General features: G+C 41.2%; 1 long non-coding RNA gene across 2 annotated transcripts in view; it reads left to right on the top strand.

The window, feature by feature from the left end:
- Positions 1 to 3,768: 3,768 nt before the first annotated feature.
- Positions 3,769 to 22,328, top strand: part of LOC143682907 (uncharacterized) — a 33,720-nt gene continuing 15,160 nt past the window's right edge. Inside the window, exon 1 of one of the 2 annotated variants that reach the window (XR_013175351.1) lies at positions 3,769 to 4,183. This is a non-coding gene — a long non-coding RNA (uncharacterized LOC143682907). Of the gene's footprint in view, positions 4,184 to 20,986; positions 21,139 to 22,328 lie in introns of those variants that run through there. The other variant, XR_013175350.1, reaches the window with a different exon arrangement.

The following is a 22,328-nucleotide window of genomic DNA, read 5'->3' as shown; positions in this document are numbered from 1 at the left end:
TTGCTGTGTCCCATAGGTTTTGATATGTTGTGTTTTCAATTACTGTCTTTTTAGCCTTTGGTATGTTAACCTCAGGTGACCTACCGCTGGGCTCAAGCTATGGACCATAAATGTAAAAATCCCAAACAGCAGCACCCCTTCCAGGCATTCTTCCTACTACACCACCCCACTGTACCCCACATTCCCTTTTCCTCTTCCCCAGTTACAAGGCACTGGCTTCTTCCCTGCCTGTCTCTAGAGGTGTGCCCTCTGCTTGCCCCTCAAGTTTGTTTGCTTCTTAACAACTTTACTGAGGTACAATTTACATACCATCATGCTTATGCATTTGAGGTGAACCATATTTTTTTTTAATTTACCAAGTCATGCAACTGTCAGTTTCAGAGCACTTCCATCGTCCTCCTAAGATCCCTCCTGATCCTCCACTTAATCCCCAGTGCCATCCTGAGCCCTAGGCAGCTACAATTCTATTTTTTTTTTTGTCTGCATAGAGTTGCCTTTTCAAGACGGTTGGTATAAATGGAATCATACAGCCCTCTAGTTCTGACATCTCCTCTTATATCTGGGGAGAAATTCCAGATTCAGCCTCAGCTCTGCAGAACCCAACCAGCCAGACACAGGTTTGTCAATAAATGACAAAGTGATGACTCAAGTCCAAGACTTGCAATTCCAAATTCTCTCCACCCCCTCCTGCCTTCTGATCTGGAAACATTTTCAATACTGAATGGATAAATTAGTGACAGCCACTTATAAAAAGCACAGACCTTCGGGGTCCTATTGAGCCAGTCATTTCCATCTTGTGCATGTGGACCCTGAATTCATGACACTTTTCAGCCACCAGAGGGTGTCCTGAAGATCTATCTTTGAATTGGCTTTTGCTTGTCACAGTTGGATGTCTTCCGAAAGAGAATTAGTTGTGACTTACGGTACTACACACACTCTGGAGGGAGGGGGTTGGGGGTCAGGTAGGGTTCTCAGAATACTTTTCCTGTGCTGAGTAATTGCAAATAGCTGTGGAGAGTAAAATCTAGGTACTTTTTTTTGGGTACACTTTAAAAGATTCTATTTTGGCTTCTTTGGCCAGGATGTCTTTTTTAATATAATGAAATCTGAAAACTCCAGACTTGATTTTGAGAGTTGGTTAAGAGTTCTTAAGTTCTGATTCTCCAGCATGATAGATAGCAATTAATCACAATATTAAGATTTTTCTGTTCTTATACATAACTAAATCCTTTGAGGGAGAGGGGGAATGGAAACATACTTTTAAATTAAATTACCCAATATCTGCATAGCTAGACTCAACTGGGCAATAATTCAATATGACAACTCAATTTATCTTCTGACAAATAATTTTATTGTTATATCTCCCCAGCCATCTAGACTAAAAATAGTTGAACTCAGCTGTCAATTTGACCTCTAAATTAGCTCAGCATCATAGTCTACAGAATCCAGAGTGCAGATCTCTTTTCTACCTCCCCCAGCCAACAGGGGAGGGACCATCTAGATACCCCTCCATTCGGATGGACGGAAGGATGGTTGAATGCATGGATGGATGGATGCACGGATGGATGGATAGGTGGTAGGGGCTTCTCAAAAGCCAGGAAGAGAGCTCCTGGGAGCAGCTTCCAGGGAATTAAATGATGAATTGTGCTGAGCATCACACCTGACAGGTGACAAAGTCACTGGACCCATATGTGGGTGGTTCTGTGACCCTGTCCCCTAAACAGACTGCATGATCCCCAGAATCTGGGCTGCAGCTGTGGAACCAGACTAGACCAGTGTCACAAGATGTGGGGGTAGGACTGACTCTTAACCTTTCTGTAGCCTCTCCTTTTTGTTTTTTTTTAATCTATGAAATAGCAATAATACCTGCCTTAACCCCCTGTATTTCACAGAGTTGTTTCAAGGATCAAATAGAAATTAATGTAGACAAACACAAAGTATGGCTTTTATAGCACTATGCTTGTGTGAGAAAGAGAAAGAAAAAGAGATAGAGGCAGAGGCAAAAGTTTAAAGACAAAAAAGAGACAGAGAGAAGAAAGAAATTCAAGAAGGAGCAAGAGCGAAGACATATCTTACCCATATTATTCGAGCATCTGAACTTCAAAAAATGTGTTTATGCCTCTCTGCAAGGATTAGTTGCTTTTAAAATATAAATGTCTCTACCAAATTCCAGGACTGAATAGTGTCAGTTAAAACATCCTATTAACTGGAGTGAGGGGTTAAGAGCTGGCTCTGGCGGAGTGGGAAAGTGTGACTTTTCCCCTACCCTTCACTTGACAACTAATTTGTTCCTGAAAGCCCTGCCTTTAAATGAAAAGTTGTTAAACGGCAATTAGTTCAGTTATTTTCAATAGAAAGATGACCATATGTTCCAGCTTGACTAGCCAGCTCCTTAGACACAGTGCACCAGAGATACTGGCTTCCTCCTTTATGGTAGTTACCGAGAATCAGATCATTCTAATTGGGCTAGAATTTGGATTTATGAATGAAGGAATAAAAAGAATAGATGACATTGAAAGGCGGGTGTTTAGAGCTTCCCAAAATAGCAAACTTCCAAGTATATATTCCACGCAATTAATTAATATGCTGATTAGGACGCTCAGGGTCTGGTTGCTCAGTAGGGTCCTTGCAACTTCTGGAAGGCAGCGTTTTACTATAGCATTCCATCCCCTAATGGCAGGCAATTAAAACTTGGGCCACCTGATATTCTCTGACTAGAAAGTATTGTGTCTAGTAAACTGATAGAGTCATTATGTCTAAATGTCACTCTGGTAGCATATTTATTTATGGTATAAATAAGTATATAAAACTTATACTGGGGGGTATAAGTTGTTATACAAAAAGAAAAAAATGGGCAAGCTATCTAAAAAATGCTACGATCCATGCTGGTGAAAATCATAAATCTGTCTGTCTTTTCCTAACACCGAGCCTACCTCTGACTTGACTAGCGATCTGGAATGCCCCTGCACACCAAAGGAAAGATGATGTCCCATCCAGGGTATGTATGCTGAGGACAGAAGAGGATTTAGCACAAGGACAGCAGGAGGGACAGAAGGAGGAAGGTCCAGAAGGAGCCTACAAAGGCTGCTGGGGGCAGGGGCAAGGGCATGCTCCCACCCAAACTCAGCGCCAACCTGATCTGAACACTGACCACCACCCCAAAGCTAGAAATGGAATCACTACCCAAAGGGATTCTTCCAACCCAGCGCAGCCCCAAGACCAAAGAAAACACTAGGCAGAGAGTTATGCATGGGTTTATTGGGACATACGAACAGGAGAAGCTCTTTCCTGGGGGGAGCCATCTAAAAAGTGGAAGTCGGTGTTCCTTTAAGGGTGGGGAGTGCAAGGGACAGTGTAGAAGAGTTCATCCCATAGAGCGAGAAGAGAGTTTCGGCAGGGTCTCATGATACGGGTTCTGGAAGTTTGTTATCAACAGTGATCAAGGGAGGGGAGTTTTAATGCTTTGTTTATGATACCATCTGTATATTCTCATGCCCCCCCCCCCAGGGGGCCTGATGACCTTCAACTTCTGTCCTGCTCATTGTAGGTGGCCATGTGCGGTAACTTGTTCTCAGTATGGAGGGTGGGGGGCCCGGGTCCTGAGTCTTCACAGGGACTTTGTTCCAGCAACATTAAACACCTACACAATTACCTCATGAGTAAAATCCAATCTCCAAAGCAACCGCAATTTGTACTTTTAGAAGTGCATATACACAAAAACTTCCCTAGTGCAAATAGTGATGGTTGTAATGATCAGTCTTTTATCTGGCCTCACCAAATCTCTTCTTTCGTGTTTTATTTACAGCTTTAAGCATGGACTCTAGCTGGCCCCTTTCCAAGGCCCGCTTTTTCTGAAAGCAGGAGGAAATGCCTAGACTTAAAGGCTTTCAAGCCCACCCCCATCCCCCACAAGGCAATTTGCTAATATGTATCAGAACATTCTTGAAAGGAGAAAAAAGAAGATAAAAGAGAAAGAGATGCTTTGTAAGGAGAGGGAGAGGTCTGCCTTTGGGCATTTCCAGCACACTGCCTCTTATTAACCTGCAACCTAATTAGGAAAACAGGAAGCAACTGTTCATTGTCTACAGTGCTAGCATTCATCAGAGCACTTCCTATGTGGCAGGCACCGGGCTAAATTCTTTCTGTGGATAATCTCATTTGCTCGTCAAGACTACGCGATAAGGTAGGTATCACTTTTATGAATATTATATATATATATATATATATATATATATATATATATATATATATATATTGAGGAAACTGAGGCTTCAAGACAGCAACTTGCTCGGAATCACAGCAAAGTGGTGGAGCTAGAATTTAAATCCTAAGTAGTCTGACTCCAGGGAGCTCACTCTAAATTAAACCACGCTGGTTTAATCCATGCAAAACCTTTATTACAGAAACATCTTTACCTCTCTTTACAAATGAAAAAACCCTGGAGTTTAGGGTAGTTCATTGGTCCAAGGGTGCAGCAGATACGTGATAGCTGAGAATCAGGCCTGGCGTTGATATTAGACCCTCAAGCCCTCGTTCCTCCCATGAAAAGCCTGGTCTATTAGCTGCTCCCGTTCCAGCTGAGAGAGAACTTAAAGCAGGAGGGAAATTGAACTGACGTAGAGCAAGGGTGGTTAAATGGCAGGCTGAGTGGCAGTCCATTGCTCCTACCAACACTTCACTTCTGGGAAAGCTCCTGGGTCCGTCTGGTCTGTGCGTGTGTTCTCCAACCCTCCCTGCGGCCTCTTAAATGACACTGAATCCGAACTGGATAATCAAAGTTCATCTGCTGAAAGGGATGAAAATAATGCACATCGTACATTAGCTTACGTGCTCTCGGCACTGATAGAAGCCGCCAACCAACAGATGTGCGGGCTTCAGATGAAAGAACACAGAACACGTGGTAATAACTGCACAAGTGCTTTATGAACCTGCTTAAGGGCTCCTACTCATTTATTTTTTCTCTCCAGGAAAAAGCATCTCCAACAATCTAAATTCTATAATGTAGAATTTAGGAGTTTTTCTTCATACTCTGTGTAGTTCTTGCAAACTTTAAGTTATGACTCAGCCTTCTCGCCAAACCAAATGTGATGCCAAATTTGGACAGAGAAAACTTACATAGAAATATAGTTTTTATCCCATAATGAAGACCCGTGTGACTCTTAGAAAAAAAGAACAGTTATAATCATCTCCAAATGAATATTGCTTTCTGTCAGGAAGCAGATCTACTAATAATCATGAAAAACCTTCTGTGTTCATTGGTTTTAAGGTAATACCTTTTAGTATGAGCAACTATTTCAGAAATATAAACCATCAATGCTAATTATCTGTTTAATATGCAGATTTTCAGGCCCTTTAATTAGAGGGCCTGATTAAAATATCTCAGAAACTGCTTAAACCACTTTAAAATGCATTTAGAGGGAAAAAGTAGAGCAACTTTTGTTTCAGACTAATATTTGAAAGAAGTTGAGAAAGCAAACTGACTGCCCAAACCAAGGACCTTGAAGCTCAACTTCCTTTTCTTTCTTTCTCTGTTTACCAATGCCAAGAAAAGACAGATAAAATCCTGAAAGCTTAGAATACAGTGGGACAGTTAGAACTTTCCTTTGAAGGCACAATAAGCGGACAAGGGCTGAAAGTATGTTCTTATCAGAAGCTGCTGTAAGGAAATGCTTTCTTCTCATCGCACATGTCACCTAAGCCAGCCGTGTCCAGTTGCCTTCCCCTGAAAGTTTCTGGCTGGTCTCTTTCAGTGACCAGTTCCCTCTGGAGCAAGGGGGAAACAGCTAGAGTTGAGTCAGGAGACTGCCTCAGCCATCAATGTGACACTCGCTTCTTGTGGCTGCTTTTCTTTTCTTGTTGTTTCCATCCTTGACTGTCTCTCTAGTTTGTGCTCTTGAAACTGCTCACTCAAACATCACTCACAATGTTTCCTCCACCCTCGTATTTTGTCTTTGGCCCTTCTGCTCTGTTTGACTGCTTTATCACCATTTTTATCCCACAGTGCAGCTGAACTTAACAGCCTCTGCCAGGAAGCACTTTCCCAAATGGGAAGAGACCCAAGTCTGGCCTTTAGAGAGAATACAAAAGGTCAGCCGTCAGGTTCAGGGCCGAAAGTCTGATTGTTGGAACAGGAAAAATGGGAACGCCGAGTGGAAAGTTGTAGGAGAGCTCAGTCCCACTGGAGACCTCACAAGCATTGGGATAATTCCATGCCCAAAAGTAAACAATGAGAAACAAGAGGGAGTCCTGTGCTGTCGGTTATGTGCAGTGGGGAGGTAGGGCAGAGTGCAGTTATAGTGGTGTTACAGTTATGGAGTGGAGAGAGCATGCTTGCTCTAGCTGGCAGGTCCAGAAAGGTTTTGGAGCAAGAGGCCCGGGCTCCAGATCCACCGCTGTGGTTCTTAGGGTAACTGAAGTGCTGCAGAGCAAGGCACCAGGGTCGGTCCAGATGCCTGATCCTTCCCACCAGAACTTTCTTATTCTTTGGTTTCTATACATTATATTTACGATGGCCTCATTCTCTCTTTGACCTTTGTATGATCATCATCTTTATCTGGCATCATTCAAAAGCCATCTTCTTGTTTTACTCTATAGCTCTCCCTTCCTAAAGGGTTCTCTATTTGCTATGTTCAAATGCCTCTGAAAACCCTCTCTTCAGCCCTGTTCATACACCTACATTCTGACTCTCCGTCTCAGACAGCCTCCGGGATCATCCTGATGGAGATCCCACTGCCGCTTTACCAGGCCTTCTACAGACAGCCAGCTCTCACGGCAGAAGCTTCTAAGAGCTTCTTATATGAGCCGTGGTCCAACTCAAATATGGCATCAGGATTCTGTCCCTACCTTTTTGATTCAAGGGACAGATTTTTTTGTTTTGGTCCAAGTCCTGGAGGCTTGTGTCCTTTTAACTTCAAAGTCAGTGACTTTATTGGAATCAGCTCTTTTCTTTAGGATTTCTAACTGCTGATCATTGCTGACCCTTGCAGTCACTCACCCTGGGTGAGGCATAGCAGAGCTATGCAGTTCTGAACTGAGACCTCTGGGGTAGCCAAGGACACCTGCCACAAGAGCCCCTACACTGGCTCTCCATGAGTACCTTATCTCTTTGATCTCTATGTCCTGATCTCAGAGTTGGGGACAATCAGAATGCTTCCATTGATCAGAAAGTCCCCTGGCTCCCTTCTTGTTTGCTTGACATGGGATTTTGGAATTTCTTTGTCCCCTTCCTGTGCACAGTCACCTACGACAGAATATTCCAAAGTGTGATCACACAATGGTTGCGTAATATTTCACCAAAATTCTCCTGCTTAGAACATTTTCCCACCCCATTTTATAGCAAAACCCTGGTATTACTCACATGTGAGGTACACCAAAAAAGTGAGAGCTTTCTAAACGTGTTTCTTCCAATTAACACCACACAGACCTGCTCTAAGTCATTTAGGCAGGGATGATTCTTCATTCAACTTGCTCTTTTATCACTTAAGTCTTGGCAAACAGGCTATTCTATTCTCTATTTCTTCTGATGCCACAAACTGGTCTCATTTCAATTCCCAAAGGCAGCACAGTCATCTGGCACTCACCTCACACCCAGGTGTATTATATGGTATAATTATGTATATGGTATAATTATATTGATATTTACTGAGTGCGCACTGCATATTATTCTAAAACATTAAGAGAATATGAAAATGAATAAGAAAGGACCCTAAGTTAAGTAAGTCAATGTAAACTTACAAACAGCTAAGTATATAGGATGTGGTAGGCTAAATTATGCCCCCTCCCCAAAGATGTTCCATCCTAATCCCAGAATCCGTGACTATGCCACCTTACATGGCTGAAGGGATGGGATTCAGTGAAGGATCTTGTGATGGTGAGATGGGCTTGCAATATCTAGGTGGGCCTGGCATAATCGCAAGAGTCCTTACAAAAGGGAAGCAAGAGGGTCAGAGTCAGAGAAAGAGATGTGACGATGGAAGCAGACGCTACAACGATGGGGGGCCATAAACCAAGAGAGGCTGGCAGCCTCTAGAGGCTGGTGAAGGCAAAGAAACATGCACCTCCAGAGGAGCCAATGCTGCCAACCCATTGTGGACTTCTAACCTCCAGAACTGGCTGGTAGTAATCTGTTATAGCAGCAATTGGGAACTAATACATAGACAAGGCGGAGAAGGGACAAGCCATTATAATAAGTCAAGCACTAGGAAGTGAGTGAAGAAAGGCTAGGGGATACTATAAAAAGTTATAATCCAGTTGGCCTAGAATCTAGGGAGCTTCCAAATATAAATAGCTCTCCCAGGGCTCCTCAAACTCGACACCTTCAAAACCTGTGATCCTTACCCCCAAATCTAGTCTTCCTTTAGTATTCCTCAGAGAATACCTAGGAATTCTCTACCCACAGAGAGCCATCTTTCAGAAATCAACATTCATTTCAATATTGGATAGGTGACTCATGCTTAAACTTAATTCATGGTCATTATTCAACAGATTTCTTTTTTCTTAGTTGGATCATTTATTTTAAACTAAAATTCATTTACAAAGTGTGCCACAGAATATTTTTAGACTCCAGGTAGAGCTTTAAAAATTTCTACATATAGGACTGTCTACCACAGTAAGACACGATAGAAAGAGGGTGTACTTCAGATGTGAAACTTTATAGTAGTGGAATCACATTTCAGGAGGTATAAGAATAACTTAGAGCCATACAGAGCAAGTTTGGTTTTTGCTGTCCAGAACAAAACACCCTAAATCAAAGATTAAAAATCCATCCTCAAAAAAAAAGCAAAAAAAGCAGAAACCTCGATCTTCATTTCAGGACACTTCATATTTGTACTAACTTTTGCCCCTTAGTTATTACTAGACAGTTGTATATATTATGCTGCTTATGCCACAGTTGCATGCTATATTATATGACAATATCCAGCATGCAAATACAACTAATTCTGCATATTGTATATTTACTCAAGGCCTCACAGATACTAAAGAACATTTAGCTGCTTTGGAAAGCATCTTTTGTGCTCCATGTCAATAAAGCCTGAAATGCTGCAGGTTTAAAGTCTGATCACATCGTCAGCCCTAGTTCTGGAGCCTGGAGCATGATGCTTATTGCATATTACTCATTTCTTTTCATTTGTTACAACCCATTTCACCAAGGAAAATTCATGAGTTTTGTTAATTACGGCTTGAATAACTGAGATCCTACTGTGAAAGTAATTAAGATAAAACATATTCTGGAAACAGATCCTAGTTTTTGGTCTGTAGTGTTTTCCAGCATCAATTCTTTTCTACATAATCCCTTTTAGCACAGAGGTCCAAGAAGGTTTTGAAATTTCTACTTTGAAGTCTATGCAAGAAATGTTACTTTTAAGATTCTGGGATAAAACTTCTAGAAAGAGTGAAATATTTATTTTATCTGGTATTTATCTGGCCTTTGATGCACAGGAAGACTTTCTTGATCACCTAGTACAAACAGTACTTTTTCCTGCCTCCTTTCTTTTTCAATAACTTGGGTCCCCTTGTTACTTCTTATTGCTTTGGGAAAGATTTGTGATTTTGAAATGCTGTCCCTTTCTGAGAATAGGATGACGCTATTGCAATTGACAAGACAATTCAGTTTTACTTACTGTGTTGTAATACAACCCTTGCCCCTGTCCTATGTCAGATTTCCATACATCTGCAGTTTGTTTCTTGGTAATTTGTTTCATTTCATTGATCTGTCTGTCTATTTGTGCTCACTACCAAACAATTGTGATAAATAGAGCTTTATAATAAATCTTGTCCCCACCTTGTTCTTTTTCAGGAGTGTATTGACTATTCTTGGTTCTTTGTTCTTCCATAGAAATTTTAAGATGACTGTGATGGTTTGAAGGGATGCATGCCCCCTAGAAAGGCCATGTTTGAATCAAAATCCCATTCATAAAGGTAGAATAATTCCTATTCAATACTGCATGTTTGAAACTGTAATCAGATCATCTCCCTGGATGATGTGATTTAGTCAAGAGTGGTTGTTAAACTGGATTAGGGGATGATATGTGTATTAGTTAGGGTTCTCTAGAGAAACAGAATCAACAGGGAACACTTGCAAATATAAAATTTATAAAAGTGTCTCACGTGACTGCAGGAACGCAGAGTCCAAAATCCACAGGGCAGGCTGTGAAGCCAATGACTCCAATGGATGGTCTGGATGAACTCCACAGGAGAGGCTCACCAGCCGAAGCAGGAATGGAACCTGTCTCCTCTGAGTCCTCCTTAAAAGGCTTCCTGTGATTAGATTCAGCATCACTAATTGTAGAAAACACTCCCCTTTGGCTGATTACAAATGGAATCAGCTATGGATGCAGCTGACGTGATCATGATCTAATCCTATGAAATGTCCTTATTGCAACAGACAGGCCAGCACTTGCCCAATCAGATAAACAGGTACCACAATTTGGCCAAGTTGACACCTGTCCCTGACCATGACAACATGTCTCCACCCATTTGGGTGGGTCTTGAGAAGTTTCTGGAGTCTTATAAAAGAAGAAACTTTTTGGAGTATGCAAGATTCAGAGAGAGCAGAGAATGCTGCAGTACCACGAAGCAGAGAGTCCACGAGCCAGCGACCTTCGGAGATGAAGAAGGAAAGCACCTCCCAGGAAGCTTCATGAAACAGGAAGCCAGGGGAGAAGAAGCTAGCAGATGATGCCGTGTTCTCCATGTGCCCTTCCAGATGAGAGAGGAACCCTGACCATGTTCACCATGTGCCTTCTCACTTGAGAGAGAAACCCTGAACTTCATCAGCATTCTTGAACCAAGGTACCTTTCCCTGGATGCCTTAGATTGGACATTTCTATAGACTTGTTTTAATTGGGACATTTTCTTGGCCTTAGAACTAGAAGCTAGCAAATTATTAAATTCCCCTTTTAAAAGCCATTCAGCTTCTGGTATATTGCTTTCTGGCAGCTAGCAAACTAGAACAATGAGCTTGTCAAAGAATCTCCTTGAAATCTTTTTTTTTTTTCTTAAACAATCATCAAGAATCAAGGCTACTGGATTATAGTTCAACAGTTTCAGCTATTTGCTTCTAGCTATTCGAATATATGAGAAACTAAAAAGGAATATCTATAAAATGAATAAGAATAACCTCTGGAATGACTTTTTTTGTTTGTTTCTTTGTTTTTGTTTTTTTTAAATTAATTAATAAAATTTAAAAAAATTACAAGAAAGAGACACAAACATTCCCAACACATACCCTCAGCAATTCATAATATCATCACATAGTTGCATATTCATCATCTTGATCATTTCTCAGAACATTTGCATCAATTCAGAAAAAAAGAAATAAAAAGACAACATAAAAATAAAACAAAAACAGAAAAAAAAATTTTACATACCATACCCCTTACTCCTCCCTTTCATTGATCACTAGCATTTCAAACTAAATTTATTTTAACATTTGTTCCCCCTATTATTTATTTTTATTCCATATATTCTACTCATCTGTTGACAAGGTACATAAAAGAAGCATCAGACACAAGGTTTTCACAATCACATTGTGAAAGCTTTATCATTATTCAATCATCATCAAGAAACATGGCTACTGGAACACAACTCTACATTTTCAGGCAATTCCCTCCAGCCTCTCCATTACATCTTGGTTAACAAGGTGATATCTACTTAATGCGTAAGAATAACCTCCAGGATAACCTCTTGACTCTGTTTGGAATCTCTCAGCCATTGACACTTTGTCTCATTTCACTCTTCCCCCTTTTGGTCGAGAAGGTTTTCTCAATCCCTTGATGCTGAATCCCAGCTCATTCTGGGATTTCTGTCCCACGTTGCCAGGAAGATCCACACCCCTGGGAGTCATGTCCCATGCAGACAGGGGGAGGGCGGTGAGTTTGCTTGCTGTGTTGGCTGGAGAGAGAGGCCACAGCTGAGCAACAAAAGAGGTTCTCTTGGGGGTGACCCACAGGCCTAATTTTAAGTAGGCTTGACCTATCCCCTGTGGGGTTAAGTTTCATATGAACTAACCCCAAGACTGGGGGCCCAGCCTATAGGTTTGGTTGCCCACACTGCTTGTGAGAATATCAAGAATTCAACTTGGGGAAGTTGAGTTTTCCCTCGTTATTACCATTCCCCAAAGGAGACTTTGCATATACTTTTCCGCTCACTGATCAAATCACTCTGGGATTCACTGGGGCATCTAGCTGGACGAGCCAACAAAATCTCATGTCCTACCCAAGGTTCCATGTACTTATTTTATTCAACCAGGCTATCTACATGAGTTATATTAGGAAATTCACCAGTCAAAATACAAATCTTGTACCAAATAAACACTCTTTGCTCCAGTCTCACACATAAGTTGAAATTTTAAAATATTAATTACCATCTATTTTCAGCACCCTGCAGTAATGGCATTCCTTTGTTCTTCCTCATGCAAAAACATCTTCAAAATTTGTACATTTAGTCACCATCATTATACACTCTAGACAATCGTAGATTATACCATCTCTTCTTTGTCGTCCATCCTTCCTTCCGATCTCATCTGTGCCCCCAGCCCTCCTCCCCCTATCATTCTCACACTCAGCCTCACTAAGTGTTTTAACATAGTTGTATTACACTTAGGTAATATTGTGCTGTCCATTTCTGAGGTTTTATATTCAGTCCTGTTGCACAGTCTGCATCCCTCCAGCTCCAATTACCCAACATCCTACCCTATTTCTATCTCCGGACGGTCCCTGTTACCAACGAAATATTCCAAGTTTATTCACTAACGTTAGTTCATATCAGTGAGACCATACAGTATCTGTCCTTTTGTTCCTGGCTAATCACACTCAGCATAAAGTCCTTAAGGTCCATTCATGTTGCTACATGCCTCATAACTTTATTCTGTCTTACAGCTGCATACTATTCCATCTTATGTAAATGCTAGTTTGTTTAGCCAACTGTATATTGATCGACATTTTGGCTGCTTCCATCTCTTGGTAATTGTAAATAATGCTGCTATAAACATTGGTGTGTAAATGTCCATTTATGTCCTTGCCCTCATGTCCTTTGAGTAGAGACAGCATATAGATGGGTCCTGTTTTTTTATCCATTCTGCCAGACTATGTCTTTTATTGCAGAGTTTAATCCATTAACATTCAGTATTATTACTGCATGGGTAGGACTTTCTTCTACTATTTTGCCTTCTGGATTTTATATGTCATATCTAATTTTCCTTCTTTTTACCTTTACTCATAGTCTTCCTTTCTACACTCTTCTCCACACCTCTCTCTTCTGTCTTTGTATCTGTCTCTAGTATTCCCTTTAGTATTTCTTGCAGAGCTGGTCTCTTGGTCACAAATTCTCTCAGGGATTTTTTGTCTGAAAATGTTTTAATTTCTCCCTCATTTTTGAAGGACAATTTTGCTGGATATAGAATTCTTGGTTGGCAGTTTTTCTCTTTTAATAATTTAAATATATCAGCCCACTGTCTTCTCGCCTCCATGGTTTCTGCTGAGAGATCTGCACATAGTCTTATTGGGCTTCCCTTGTATGTGATGGATTGCTTTTCTCTTGCTGCTTTCAAGATTCTCTCTTTCTCTTTGACCTCTGACATTCTGATTAGGAAATGTCTTGGAGTGTGTCTATTTGGATCTATTCTCTTTGGGGTATGCTGCACTTCTTGGATCTATAATTTTAAGTCTTTCATAAGAGTTGGGAAATTTTCAGTGATAATTTCCTCCATTAGTTTTTCTCCTCCTTTTCCCTTCTCTTCTCCTTCTGGGATACCTACAACATGTATATTCATGTGCTTCATATTATCTTTCAATTCCCTGAGTCTCTGCTCATATTTTTCCATATTTTTCCCTGTATTTTCTTTTTCTTGTCGGATTTCAGATGTTCCATCCTCCAGTTCACTTATCCTATGTTCTGTCTCTCGAAATCTACTACTGTAGGTTTCCATTGTTTTTCTCATCTCTTCTACCTTGTCTTTCATTCCCATGAGTTCTGTGATTTGTTTTTTCAGTTTTTCTATTTTTTCTTTTTGTTCAGCCCATGTCTTCTTCATGTCCTCCCTCAATTTATCGATTTCGTTTTTGAAGAGTTTTTCCATTTCTGTTCGTATATTCAGCATTAGTTGTCTCAGCTCCTGTATCTCATTTGAACTATTGGTTTGTTCCTTTGACTGGGCCATATCTTCAATTTTCTGAGCATGATCCATTATCTTCTGCTGGCGTCTGGCATTTAATCAGATTTCCCTGGGTGTGAGACCCAGCAGGGAAGATTTTTCTGTGAAATCTCTGGGCTCTGTTTTTCTTATCCTGCCCAGTAGGTGGCGCTTGTGGCGCTCATCTGTCTGCGGGTCCCACCAGTAAAAGATGCTGTGGCTCCTTTAACTTTGGAAAACTCTCGCTGTAGCTGGGGGGTCACCAGCCGAAGCGGCTTCGGGGAGTGCCAATCCGAATTTCCCAGCCGGCCCGGGGATCCGCACGTGGGGAGGCTCGCTGGCCTCTGCGGCTTTGGGGAGCGCCCGTCCAAATTTCCCAGCCAGCCCGGGGCGCCAAGCGTGGTGGGGGGGTGCCGGCCTCCGCAGCTTGGGGGAGCGCCTGTCCAAATTTCCTAGCCGGCCCGGGGCACCAAGCGTGGCGGGGGGGGCGCCAGGTGCCGCGGCTTTGGGGAGTGCCTATCCACCGTTCCCAGCCGGACCGGGAAGCCATGTGTTTGGAAGGGACCCTGGTCGCCGTTCTCCACGGCTTGGGGATCTCCGATCGAATTCTCCCAGCTGGTCCGGGGGGCCGCGCGTGGGGGGGCGCCACCTGTCCAATTCTCCCAGCTGGCCCGGGAAGGAGGGAGGGAGGGACTCCGGCCGTCTGCCGCCCCGGCCCGGGGAAGCCCGCGCCCCTCGGCAATCTCACCGGAGCAGGTTCTCCCAGCCAGTCAGCCGTTCCAGAATGGGGTATGCTGTCCTCTTGGTCTCTGTCGTGGCTGCGGGAGCTGTCCTGTATCATTTCCACCTCCCTAGTGGCTGCTCCTCAAGTGGGGTCCCCAGCCTCTCATCTATCTGTTCTTTTACATTCAGTTCAGCTTTATCTGGACCTCTAGCTTAAGTTTTGTTTAACAGAGGAGAATTTTTCAGTTCTTGTTTTCTTGTTTCTTGCCCTGCTTGTATGTGCCTTTCCCCCCCCCCACCCTTAGGAGGGTCTATTTAGATATTATAGACCTCAGCCGGGTTTTCCCAGACCAAACTGGCCTCCTATCAGGTGGAAAGAGTCACTTGTGTCAGTTTTCCTTAAGGGTGAGACTCAGCAGGTTGAAAGACTTTCCTGTGAAGTCTCTGGACTCTGTTTTTCTTATCCTGCCCAGTATGTGGCGCTCGTCTGCCTGCAGGTCCCACCAGTGTAAGATGATGGGGTACCTTTAACTTTGGCTGACTCTCCCTGCTGGGGATGTGGTGGAGACAGAGGAGAGATTGTAGGCTGGTTTTAATGGCTTCAAATTACCAAGCCCTGGTGTCTGAATTCCTTGAGGTAGGGATTCCACCTGAGTTGGGCTTCACCCCTCCCCTTGGGAAGGCACAGGCTCCAGACAAGCCCCCAAAGAGCTCACTTCTGCCTATGCCTAGGGCTGTTGCAGCCTGAGAAGTCCTGCCGCTATATCCAAAGTCAGTCAAGCCTTTGTAGAAACACAGCCACAAAACCTCTGTTTCCTTCTTTTTTTTTCCCCCCGTTTTTCCATCAGCCTTGCCCCCTTGGCGCCGGGGCAAAAATGAGCGATCTCCACTTTGACCAGGATCCCCTGAGCTGGGGGTGTATTTTTAGTAGTCAGAATTTGTTAATTAATTCCACAATTGGCGGTTGATTGTTCTCAGTCCCTGCTGCTGGTAAAATCTCTTTCCTTTCCCCTCTGGGAAACAGCCTCTAGGGGGAGGGGCACCAGCCACTGCAGCTTGGGGAACTCACGATTCTGTAGGGGCTTGCAGCCGGTCCAGCTGGTCCAGTCTGGGGTACGCTGTGTGTCTGGTCACTGACGTGGCCCCAGGAGCTGTTCTGTACTGTTTCTGGTTATTTAGTAGTTGTTTTTGGAGGACGAACTAAAATGTGCACATTGTTAAGCCGCCATCTTGACTGGGAAGTCCTCTTGAAATCTTTATCAGAGTCCCACTGGATATCTAGGTCTGTGCTGGTTTGAAACTGTAATGTACCCCAGAAAAACCATGCTCTTTTTCCTAATCCAGTCTTGCGGGGGCAGACCTATTGTTGGGTAGGATCTTTTATTTTTTAAATATTTTTATTAACAAATCTTCACACACATACAGTCCACACATGGTGTACAACCAGTGGTTCACAGTATCATCACATAGCTGTATTCATCACCATGATCATTTTTTAGAACATTTGCATCACTCCAGAAAAAGAAATAAAAAGAAAAAATCTAAACTCTCACATCCCATACCCCTTACCCCTCCCTCTCATTGACCACTAGTATTTCCTTCTACCCAATTTATTTTACCCCTTATCCCCCTGTTCTAGTTTGCTAGCTGCTGGAATGCAATATACCAGAAACAGAATGGCTTTTTAAAAGGGGGATTTAATGAGTTGCTAGTTTACAGTTCTAAGGCCGAGAAAATGTCCCAATTAAAAAAAGTCAATAGAAATGTCCAATCTAAGGCATCTAGGGGAAGATCCTTGGTTCAAGAAGGCCGATGAAGTTCAGGGTTTCTCTCTCAGTTGAGAAGGCACATGGCAAACAGAGTCAGGGTTTCTCTCTATCTGGAAAGGTACATGGTGAACATGGCATCATCTGCTAGATTTCTCTCCTGACTTCCCTTCATGAAGTTCTCCGGGAGGCATTTTCCTTCTTCATTTCCAAAGGTCTCTGGCTGGTGGACACTGCTTCTTGCGGCTATGTCATTCTACTCTCTCTGTATCTCTCTTTCTTCAAAATGTTTCCTCTTTTATAGGATTCCAATAAACTAACCAAGACCCACCTGAATGGGTGGAGACACGTCTATACCTAATCCAGTTTAACAGCCACTCTTGATTAAATCACATCTCAGGGAGATGACCTAATTATAGTTTCAAACATACAATACTGAATAGGGATTAGAAGAAATGGCTACCTTTACAAAATGGGATTAAGATTAAAACATGGCTTTTCTAGGGTATATACATCCTTTCAAACCAGCACACCCCCCTATTATTTATTTATTTTTTATCTATATGTTTTTACTCATCTGACCATACACTGGATAAAAGAAGCATCAGACACAAAGTTTTCACAATCACACAATCACATTGTAAAAGTGATATCATTATACGTCTTCTTCAAGAATCAAGGCTACTGGAACATAGCGCAACAGTTTCAGGTACTTCCCTCCAGCCACTCCAATATACCATAAAATAATAAGGGGTATCTATATAATGCAGAAGAATAACCTCCAGGATAACCTCTTGACTCTGTTTAAAATCTCTCAGCCACTGAAACTTTATTTTGTCTCATTTCTCTTTTCCCCTTTTGGTCAAGAAGTCTTTCTCAATCCCATGATGCTGGGTCCTGGCTCATCCTGGGAGTTCTGTCCCACTTTTCCAGGAAGATTTACACCCCTGAGAGTCATGTTCCATGTAGAAGGGAGGGCAGTGAGTACACCTGTTGAGTTGGCTTACAGAGAGAGGCCTCATGTGAGCAACAGAAGAGGTTCTCTGGGGTACAGGGGTAGTTCAATGGTTAGAATGCCCACCTTTCATGTGGGAGACCCGAGTTCAATTACTGGACCATGCACACACACACACACACCCAAAAAAAGAGGTTCTCTGAAAGTTTCGTGGCTGAGAGATTTCAAACAGAGTTGAGAGGTTTATCCTGGAGGTTATTCTTATATATTATATAGATATCCCCTTCTTAGTTTATGGTGTATTGAAGTAGCTGGAGGGAAACACCTGAAACTATAGAGTTGTGTTCCAGTAACCTTGTTTCTTAAAGATGATTGTATAATGATATAACTTTTACAATGTGACTGTGATTATGAAAACCCTGTGTCTGATGCTTCTTTTTTTTTTGCATGGGCAGGCACCCGGAATCTAACCCAGGTCTCCAGTTTGGCAGACAAGAACTCTACCTGCTGAGCCACCGCGGCCCACCTAGTCTGATGCTCCTTTTATCTAGTGTATGGACAGATGAGTAAAAAATATAGATAAAAAATAAATAATAGGGGGAACAAAGGTTTTCCTTTTTTCTTTTAATTTTTTTTTCTAGAGTGATACAAAAGTTCTAAAAAATGATCATGTTGAAGAATACACAACTATGTGATGATATTGTGAGCCATTGATTGAATACCATGTATGGAATGTTTGATGTCAAGAATGTTTGTATGTTTTGAAAAAGATTCTCTGGGATGACTCTTAGGTATACTTATAAGTAGGCTTAGCCTATTCTTTGCAGGAATAAGATGAACTCAGCCTGTCAATTTGGTTGTCCCCCCTGCTTGCAAGAATATCAGGAACTCTCCAAATGGGGAAGTTGAATATTCCTTCCTTTTCCCCCAGACCCTAAGGGACTTTGCAAATACTTCTTGATTCTCTGCTCAAATTATTCTGGGATATATCAGGACATCACACTAACCTGGACAAACCAACGAGATCTTATGCTCTATTCAAGATTCCGTGTTCTTAAGGTGTGCAACTAAACTGGCCATAAATATTAAATAAGGTAATGCACTTACCCAAAATGTAAATTTTGCATCAAATAAAGATTTCTCCCTTTGGTCTCACTCAGAAGTTGAAGTCTTAAAATATGAATGATATCATCCTTTACCCTGCATTCTGATCTACTTAGGCCTATCCAGATCAGCTTCATTCATATCTCTAGTGGAAGTTTGATCCCTTTTTCAACTTTTTTTTTTTTTTTTTAAAGAGAGAGGGAGGAAAGGAAGGAAAGACAGAGAAGGAAGGAAGGGAGGAAGAAAGGGAAACATTTTTAAACATTTTCTTGTTTTTTATTATATTTTGTTTGTTTGTTTGTTTTTTACATGGGCTGGGGCCGGGAATCGAACCGGGGTCCTCCGGCACGGCAGGCAAGCACTCTTGCCCGCTGAGCCACCGCGGCCCGCCCCCTTTTTCAACTTTTTAAACACTTCCTATATGGGGTTGTGCTGACTTTCATAGCTTCAGAGCTCTAATTCTGAGCCTCATGTGTCATATAAATACCCAGTGTTTCCAGGAATGACCACATTTTATACAAACAGCTCAGTATCTCAGAATGGAGAGATAACAGTTACAGCTCCTGAATATATGTGACTGTCGTAAAAACTTACAATCTAGGACCCTTTACAATAGGCCGCATTGATCACCCATGCTCTCAGTTCACCAAGTTTTTTTTTTTTTTTTTTAACATGGGCAGGCACTGGGAATCGAACCCAGGTCCTCTGGCATGGCAGGCAAGCATTTATGCCTGCTGAGCCACTGTGGCCTGCCCACCAAGTTTTAAAATTATAGTAATTCATATGAGTGAGGCATGATAATATTTGTCTTTTTGTTTCTGACATTTCATTCAACATACAGTCCTTGAGGTTTATTCACCTAGTTGCATGCCTCATAACCTCATTCCTTCTTGCAGCCACTAAGTAGTACGTTGTATGTATACACCGTAGATCTGACTTCCATTCCTCAGTCATTGTACCTTTAGGCCATCTCCATCCATTGTGGATCATGAACACTGCTCTCATAAACACCAGTGTGCAAATGTCCATTCCTATCCCCACACTTGGTTCCTCAAGGTATTCACTGAGCAATGGGTTTGCAGGATCTTATGCCAACCCCACCTCTAGTATCCTCAGAAATGGGTGGAATCTTTTTGATGAAGTTGTTTCCATGGAAATGTGACACACCCAGTTGTTGGTGGAACTCTTTAATTAGATGATTTCCATGGACATGTGTCTCCCCCCATTCAAGGTGGGTCTTAATCTGCTACTGGAGTCCCTTGAGAGGGAACCATTTTTGGAAAAGCTTTGGAGCCAACACCGAGACATTTGGAGATGCATAAAGAAAATGCCCCTAGGGAAGCTTTTTGAAACCAGAAGCCAAAGGACTATGTGTCTTCCCAGACTGGCCTTTCTTGAGTCAAGGTATCTTTCCATGGATGCCTTAGTTTGGACATTTTTATGGCATTAGAACGGTAAACTTGTGACTTAGTAAATTCCCTTAATAAAAGCCAACCTTTTCTGGTATATTGCATTTCTGGCAGCTTTAACAAACTAAAACAAGATTAATTGGGAAGAATTGCCATCATTATAAAGTTGGGTCTTTCAGTCCTTGAACACAAGGACTCCATTTAATTGGCTTGTCTTCAATATTTTTCAATACAGCTTGGTTATGCTCTTCATAATGGTCTTACACATATTTTGTTAGATTTATTCCTGTGTATGGATATTTTGTTGGTTTTACAAATGATATCCTTTTAAAACTATATTTTCTATTTGTTGCTGATGGTTTGTAAGAATGCAATTGAGTTTTGCATATTGGTCTTATATGCCCCATCCTTACTGAACTCTCTAATTCACTCTGACTATACAATCTTGTCTACAAACAATGGGAGCATTTCCTTCCTTCCGTTCTTTACACTTTATTTCATCAAACCTAAGATATCTTTGACTATTAGAAGGATCTTTATTTTTTTAATGTTAAAATATTTTAAAAATGTATATTTAGAATTGATTAAAAGGAAATTTTATCATTTTTTTTTGTTTCAGTGTAGCAACTCTAAACTTTATTGAGTAGAAATGGAGATTGTTGGCATCCTTGTCTTCTTGAGTTTAAAAAGAATGCTTCTTATTAAGAATTACTGATTGCATATGTAGAATGGAATGATTTCTAAATGTTGTGTTAGTTAATCTTCTTTTTAATTAATAAAAAAACAGTATGAAAAAAAGAATGCTTCTGAGGTTACTTAATTAAATACAATACTTACTGTCATTTTTGGTAGATACACTTCAACTCAGATGAGGAAGCTCCTTTTATTACACTGCAAACATTTTTTACAAAGCAGTCTTTAATTTTATTAAATGATCTTTCTACATTTCTTCCGAAGATCATATGGATTTTTCTCCTTTAATTTTAAAATGTGGCTGATAAGAATGTGGCATTCCTAGGATGATGTCAACTCCATCGCTGGATTTAGTCAGTGAGTATTTTATTTAGATTTTTCACATCTATTTTCTTAAATGAGACTTGCCTATAATTTTTCTATCTTTCATTGCCCTTGTCAGGTTTTTTAGCTAGGGCATCTTTGCTTCATAAATCGAATGCCTCATGAATTCCATTCTCTGAATTTGCATGTTTAATATTGAGATTAGCTCTTCCTTGAATATCTGAAAGGGTAGAATTTGCTTTTTTTTAATTTTTAAAAAATATTTTTATTGACAAATCTTCACACACATACATACACATGGTGTACAATCAATGGCTCACAATATCATCACATAGTTGTGTATTCATCAACATCAAGAATTTGCTTTTAAAGTATTTGGGCTGGGAGTATCTTTTCAGTATATAATGTGCATGTGTGTGCGTATGTGTGTCTTTACGGATATATATATATATATATATAGTACACTGTATACTGTAAATATTATTTGGTAAACTACATATTTTTTAAGAATTTGTTCATTCCATCAAAGATTGAATAATTAGCATGAAATTTTTCATAGTAGTTTCAATTTTTTGTGTGTCCTGGATCTGCAGTTATGTCCCCTTTTCATTCCGTACTTCATTTATGCTTTCTCCTTTTTTCCTTGATGGATATTGCCAGATAGTTGTCATTGTTACTCGACTTTTCAAAGGAATAGCTTTGGTTTTATTATCTTGGTTTATTTCTTTTGTATCTTCTACTCATAAATCTATCCTCTCTCCTACTTTCTTAGGGTTTACTTTGCGATTGTTCCTTGAACTTCTCTAAGAAGTTTATATAATTAATTTTCCATTTTTTCTTCTAATATAGGTATTTCTAAGGGAAGGGGCTTGCTTTTCTGTTTTAATTATCTAGGGCTCCTTCAACCAAGTTCCACAAACCGGTAGCTTAAAGCAATAGAAATTTGTTGTCTCATTTGTGGAGGCTAGAAGTCCAAAATCTGTAGGAGAGTATCCTTCCTTAACTCTTCCTCTCCTAGTGGTTTGCCAGCAATTCCTGGGCTTTGCTCTCTGCGTCTGCCATCACATGGACTTCTCTCACATCAGTCTCCTGTGTCCTTCTTATAAGGACACCAACCATACTGGATTAAAGTCTCACCATACTCCACTTTGACCTCATTTTAACTTAACTAATTCCATTTTCCATGACCCTGTTCCAAAAGGAGGTCACATAAACAGGTACTA

Source organism: Tamandua tetradactyla, chromosome 5 (genome assembly GCF_023851605.1).
Source record: "Tamandua tetradactyla isolate mTamTet1 chromosome 5, mTamTet1.pri, whole genome shotgun sequence".
Lineage (NCBI taxonomy): Eukaryota > Metazoa > Chordata > Mammalia > Pilosa > Myrmecophagidae > Tamandua > Tamandua tetradactyla.
The sequence above is the reverse complement of the archived record's forward strand: the minus strand, read 5'-3'. Positions and strand labels throughout refer to the sequence as shown.